Consider the following 7,805-nt stretch of genomic DNA (forward strand, 5'->3'; position numbering starts at 1 on the left):
TCTACCCTGTAATCTCAACACACTATCTCCCCCTTGGGAGAAAACCTCCACATTTTGGTCCTTGACTGACTCCTTCAGTCTGACCAAACTAGCATCTAGTCTTGCTTCTCTTTCACTTCCGAAATCAACGAGGATTCGAAACTACTCTAAACCCCTATACTACCTTCAGCAGAGTCAAATAACCTAAGCCCCAGTCTAGCCAAACGGTGCACATCACGAGTCAACTCTTTCTTACCCTCTTCAACATGCAAAACACTACCCATAGACACCCTGCTAAGGGCATCCGCCACTACATTGGCCTTATCTGGATGGTATAACACACTCATGTCATAATCTTTAAACAGCTTTAACCACCTTCTCTGTCTAAGGTTCAACTCCCTCTTGGTAAATACATACTGCAGACTCTTATGATCAGTAAACACGTCAACATGGACAACATATAAGTAGTATCTCCAGATTTTCAGAGCAAACACAACAGCAGCTAACTCAAGATCATGGGTGAGGTAATTCTTCTCATGGGGTTTTAACTGTCTAGAAGAATAAGCTATCACCTTATCCTTCTGCATCAATACATAACCCAAACCAACTCTAAAAGCATCACAATACACCACAAAACCATCAACACCATCAGGCAGAGTCAAAATAGGGGCTGAAGTGAGTCGAGTCTTCAACTCCTGAAAAAACTCTTCTCACAAGAATCGGACCACAAGAACTTCACTTTCTTTTGGGTCAACCTGGTCATAGAGGACGCTATAGAGGAGAAACCTTCAACAAAAAGGCAGTAATAGCCAGCTAGACCTAAGAAACTTCAAATGTCAGTTGGAGAGATAGGTATATGCCAGTTTCTAATAGCTTTGGTCTTTTGGGGATCAACTCTAATACCGTCAAAAGAAATGATATGACCTAGAAAAGTAACTGACCTTAACCAAAACTCACACTTGCTGAATTTGTCAAATAATTGGTGGTTTCTAAGGGTTTGCAAGACAATTCGGAGATGATCTGCATGTTCATTCTCACTACGGGAGTACACCAGAATATCGTCTATAAATACTATGACAAACATATCAAGATATTGTATGAACACTCGATTCATGAGGTCCATGAAAGCCGCTGGGGAATTAGTTAACCCGAAGGACATAACAAGTAACTCAAAATGACCATAACGAGTTTGGAAGGCTGTTTTCGGGATGTCACACTCCCTAACTTTGAGTTGATGATAGCCAGAGCGAAGGTCTATCTTAAAAAAATAACTTGCACCTTGCAATTGGTCAAACAAATCATCTATTCTCGAAAGGGGATACCTATTTTTTACAATGACTTTATTCAACTGGCGATAGTCAATGTACATATGTAAATAACCATCTTTCTTTCTCATAAATAAGACAGGAGCACCCCAAGGAGAAACACTGGGCCTTATGAAACCCTTATCTAACAGATCTTTGAGTTGCTCTTTCAACTCCTTAAGTTCTGCAGGTGCCATACGGTAAGGAGGAATAGAAATGGGTTGAGTTTCAGGAAGAAATCAATCCCGAACTCTATCTCTCTATCAGGAGGTATCCTTGGGAGATCTTCTGGAAAGACATCTGGAAACTCATTGGCAATGCTAACTGACTGGAGGGTTGGCGTCTCAGACTTAGTGTCTTTGACTCTAACCAAATGATAAATGAACCCCTTGGAAATAAATTTTCTAGCTTTGAGATATGAGATAAAATGACTCTTGGGAGATACAGAACTCCCAGGCCACTCAAACAAAGGTTCATCAGGAAACTGAAACTTGACTACTCGGGTACGACAATCTATAGAGGCATAACAAGAATGAAGCCAGTCCATACCCAAAATAACATCAAAGTCCACCATAACTAACTCAATCAGATCAGGCAACACAACTCTATGAAGGACTATAACAGGACACTTTCTATACACTTTCTGGGCAACAATCCACTCACCTACTGGGGTAGAAACTAAGATAGGCTCTGGAATATTTTCAAAATTCACTTCAAAATTCACAGCAACCAGAGGTGTAACATATGAAAAACTAGACCCAGGGTCCAACAAAGCATAAACATCAAATTGAAATATATGGAGCATACCAGTGACAACAACAGAAGAGTCCTCCTGCTCCTGGAGAGATGGTAAAGCATAAAACCGGTTCTAGCGCTGACCGCCAGTGGTGCTAGAAGAGGCGCCCTGAGCTGGGGTAGGGCGAGTCACCTTAACTGGGGCACTAGCAGTCTGAGTCGGAGTCTGAGGCCGATTATCACGACGCCCTTGCCTAGCATGTGGGCACTCCCTAAGTTTGTGACCCATGTCACCATACCCGAAACAACATTTCTTCTCACCCCAATACTCACCCGGATGGGTCCTACCATACTTAGGATACGGAGGATAATTTGGCTTACTGCCAATACTGTACTGGGACCTGGATGCATATGACCTGCTACCTTGCTCCTGCCTACCCCTAGGCACGGGAACACTAGCTGACGATGGTGCTGGCGCAGACGAACGATTCTGAAACTGAGGGCGATTCCCTCCCTGCGATCTAGTCTGACCATGTCCGTGCTGCTCGGACCTAGCTCTCTTATTTTCTCTCATTCTATCCCTCTCTTCAATTTTGTCTGCTTTAATCTATTGGGAATGAGTCATTAGCCTGGAAAAATTCATCTTACTATTTAGCATAGCAGACTTGCAGTCCTTAACCACATAGCTAGACACTCCTGTCATAAATTTACTCATACTGGCCCGGTTAACAGTTACTAAGTCAGGGGCATATTTGGACAACATATTGAACTTCAAACAGTACTCTTTAACAATCGTAGAGCCCTGTTGCAAGTTCATGAACTCTTCCACCTTTGCCTCTCTCATCTCTAAAGGGAAAAACTTATCCAGGAATGCATCCTGGAACTCCTGCCAAGTCATAGGAGCAGCATCCTCTACTCTACCCTTTCTCCATGCAACTACCTAATCATAAGCAAGGTCTTTAAACTGATACGATGCCAACTCCACACTATGCTCCTCAGACACATGCATCACCTGTGTGATCTTTCGCACCTCCTCCAAGTATAACTGTGGGTCTTCATCTAGCTTGGAGCCAAATCTCTTCACCCCTTTCATAAGAGAAATCTTCAAATACACCAAGTCACCAACTTCGAACTCAAGGTCTCTTCTCCTAACATCCGCATATGACTTTTGACGACTCTGTGCGGTTTTCAATCTTTCTCTAATCACCTTGACTTTTTCCATAGCCTCAAATACCGAATCAGGACCACTCACAGCACCTTCACCCACTTCGAACCAACCTATAGGTGACCTATTCTTTCTCTCATATAAAGCCTCAAACGGGGCCATGCCAATGCTAGAATGATAACTATTATTGTAAGTAAACTCTATTAACGGTAAATGTTCATCCCAACTTCCCTTAAAGTCAAGAGCATATGCTCTCAACATATCCTCTAACGTCTGGATGGTCCTCTCAGCCTGACCATCTGTCTGCGGATGAAAATTAGAACTCAAATGCACTTGGGTACCAAGACCCTTCTGAAATGCTCTCCAAAACTACGAAGTGAACTGAGTACCCCTATCCAAAATGATAGACAAGGGAACTTCATGCAATCTGACTAACTCTCGGATGTACAATCTAGTGTAATCGTCAGTAGTGTAAGAAGTATGCACAGGCAAGAAATGCGCAGACTTGGTCAATCTATCAACAACAATCCAAATAGAATCATGATGGCGTCGGAAAGGAGGTAAACCAGCCACAAAATCCATACTTATCTCTTCCCACTTCCAAGAGGGAATACTAAACTCCTACATCATACTACTAGATCTTTGGTGTTCAACCTTAACTTGTTGGCAAATAGCACACTTAGCCACAAATACTTCTATATCTTTCTTCATACCGCTCCACCAATAGATTTCCCGCAAATCACGGTACATCTTGGTGTCACTAGGATGAATTGAATATCGCGCCCTGTGCGCTTCAGCCATGATTCTCTATCTCAGATCATCAACATTCGGAAGACATAATCTACCCTGCAATCTCAACACACCATCACCCCCTTGGGAGAAAACCTCCACCTTTTGGTCTTTCACTGACTCCTTCAGTCTGACCAAACTAGCGTCTAAGTCTTGCTTCTCCTTCACTTCCGAAACTAAGGAGGATTTGGAACTACTCTAAACCCCTATACTACCTTCAGCAGAGTCAAACAACCTAACCCTAAGTCTAGCCAAACGGTGCACATCACGAGCCAACTCTTTCTTACCCTCTTCAACATGCAAAACACTACCCATAGACACCCTACTAAGGGCATCCGCCACTACATTGGCCTTACCCGGATGGCGTAACACACTCATGTCATAATATTTTAACAACTCTAACTACCTTCTCTGTCTAAGGTTTAACTCCCTCTGGGTAAATATGTACTGCAGACTCTTATGATCAGTAAACACGTCAACATGGACACCATACAAGTAGTATCTCCAGATTTTCAGAGCAAACACAACAGCAGCTAACTCAAGATCATGGGTGAGGTAATTCTTCTCATGGGGTTTTAACTGTCTAGAAGTATAAGCTATCACCTTACCCTTCTGCATCAATACACAACCCAAACCAACTTTAGAAGTATCAAAATACACCATAAAACCATCAACATCATCAGGCAGAGTCAAAACAGGGGCTGAAGTGAGTCGAGTCTTCAACTCCTGAAAATTCTTCTCACAAGAATCGGACCACAAGAACTTCACTTTCTTTTGGGTCAACCTGGTCATAGGAGACGCTATAGAGGAGAAACCTTCAACAAAATGACGGTAATAGCCAGCTAGACCCAAGAAACTTTGAATGTCAGTCGGAGAGATAGGTCTAGGCCAGTTTCTAACAGCTCCAGTCTTTTGGGGATCAAATCTAATACCGTCGAAAGAAATGATATGACCCATAAAAGCAACTGAACTTAACCAAAACTCACACTTGTTGAATTTGGCAAACAATTGGTGGTTTCTAAGGGTTTGCAAGACAATTTAGAGATGATCTGCATGTTCATTCTCACTACGGGAGTACACCAGAATATCATCTATAAATACTATGACAAACATATCAAGATATGGTTTGAACACTCGATTCATGAGGTCCATGAAAACCGCTGGGGAGTCAGTTAACCCGAAGGACATAACAAGTAACTCAAAATGACCATAGCAAGTTCAAAAGGCTGTTTTCGGGATGCCACACTCCCTAACTTTGAGTTGATGATAGCCGGTGCGAAGGATTATCTTAGAAAAATAACTTGAACCTTACAATTGGTCAACAAATCGCCTATTCTCGGAAGGGGATACTTATTTTGTATAGTGACTTTATTCAACTGGTGATAGTGAATGCACATACACAAAGAACCGTCTTTCTTTCTCACAAATAAGACAGGAGCACCCCAAGGAGAAACACTAGGCCTTATGAAACCCTTATCTAATAGATCTTTGAGTTACTCTTTCAACTCCTTAAGTTTTATAGGTGCCATATGGTAAGGAGGAATAGAAATGGGTTTAGTTTCGGGAAGAAGATCAATCCCGAACTCCATCTCTCTATCAGGAGGTATCCCTGGGAGATCTTCTAGAAAGACATCAGGAAACTCATTGGCAATGCTAAATAACTGGAGGGTTCGAGTCTCAGACTTAGTGTCTTTGACTCTAATCAAATGATAAATGCACCCCTTGGAAATAAGTTTTCTAGCTTTGAGATATGAGATAAAATGACTCTTGGGAGATACAGAACTCCCAGACCACTCAAACATAGATTCATTAGGAAAATAAAACTTGACTACTCGGGTACGATAATCTAAAGAGGCATAACAAGAATAAAGCCATTCCATACCCAAAATAACATCAAAGTCCACCATGTCTAACTCAATCAGATCAGCCAACATGACTCTATGAAGGACTGTAACAGGACATTTTCTATACACTTTCTGGGAAACAATCGACTCACCTACTGGGGTAGAAACTAACATAGACTCAGGAATATTTTCGGAATTCACTTCAAAATTCACAGCAACCAGAGGTGTATCATATGAAAAACTAGACTTAGGGTCCAACAATGCATAAACATCAAACTGAAATATATGGAGCATACCAGTGAAAACATCAGTAGAGTCCTCCTGCTCCTGGCGAGATGGTAAAGCATAAAACCGATTCTGGCGCTGACCGTTAGTGGTGCTAGAAGAGGCGCCCTGAGCTAGGGCTGGGCGAGTCACCTGAATTGGGGCACTAGCAGTCTGAGCCTGAGTCTGAGGGCGATTATCACTATTCCCTTGCCTGGCATATGGGCACTTCCTAAGTTTGTGACCCATGTCACCACACCCGAAATAGCCTTTCTTCTCACCCAAACACTCACCCGGATGGATCCTACCATTCTTAGGACACGGAAGATATTTTGTCTTACTGCCAATACTATACTGGGACCTAGATGTATATGACCTGCTACCTAGCTCCTGCCTACCCCTAGGCACGGGAGCACTAGCTAACAACGGTGCTGTCGCAGATGTACGATTCTAAAACTGAGGGTGATTCCCTCCTTGCGATTTAGTCTAACCATGTTCGTGTTGCTCGGACCTAGCTTATCCAGGAATGCATCCTGGAACTCCTTCCAAGTCATAGAAGTAGCACCCTCTGCTCTACCCTTTCTCCATGCAACTACCCAATCATAAGCCAGATCTTTCAACTGATACGATGCCAACTCCACACTATGCTCCTCAGACACACGCATCACCTGTGTGATCTTTTGCACCTCCTCCAAGTATAACTATGGATCTTCATCTGGCTTGGACCCATAAAATTCTGGCAGATTCATCCGCATAAAGTCACGGATCCTCACAGCAGCTGAATCACCTCCCCGCTACTGTGGAGCCGAGGCTGGATTGGCCTGAATATTCGCAGTAACAGCTTGGGCCAGTGCCTGAAAGGCTGCCCAGAACTCGGCATGGGACACATTATCATTCAGTGGTTCAAAAGGTTGAGGTTTCTGACCAGCGTTATTCCTTCTAGGTCAACGAGGAGGCATATTCTGAAAGAAGAAAGCACGAATTAATAGCAGAGAGAGATACTATAAGCACGATGGACTTCAGAAAGAAAGAAATGACCCTTTTTCCTATAATGTCTCGTAGCCTCTTGCTCATAGATGTGGCGCGCTACAAACCGATGATCAAGACTCTACTTAACACGGCTTGTCAAACTCCCTAGAACTCCTTAAATCTTTGGCTCTGATACCAAATTTGAAACTCCCCGAAAACGGGCCCTGAGGCATCACACGGTGCTTAAGGCTACAAGTATCCCTAAGCTAACCCTTTGAGCCATTATTCTACCATTCAACTCTTATAATCAAGATCATAATAATCAAAACGTCTAAACATCCTTCATAATATCATACTGCAATACGAATGAAATACGAAAAGTAACAAAATACAACATCTCTGACAAATCTGATCAATTTAACAAACTAGTCTGACAAGCCTCTACTAAACTGTATATCAATGAGCCATTGGGACAGACCCCAACTGACCCAAACTCAGGAAATAAATTGAACAACTCAAAATAAAAGAGGAAATCTAAAAAAATCTAAATAACTAGTCCTCGAACCACGAGGACTCACCACTACAGAGGACATAGATCAACATGCTCAGAGAATCACGTTCAAACCTGCGAATGAGCACTGAACCTACATTATATGGAAAATGTAGCCCATGTACGAATACGTGGGTCAGTACTATAGAATATGGTCCGAGTATATGGGGGTGTATGCAAGTTTCAGAAAATCAAATATCATAAGT

This window comes from Capsicum annuum, chromosome 2 (assembly GCF_002878395.1).
Source record: "Capsicum annuum cultivar UCD-10X-F1 chromosome 2, UCD10Xv1.1, whole genome shotgun sequence".
Taxonomy (NCBI): Eukaryota; Viridiplantae; Streptophyta; class Magnoliopsida; order Solanales; family Solanaceae; genus Capsicum; species Capsicum annuum.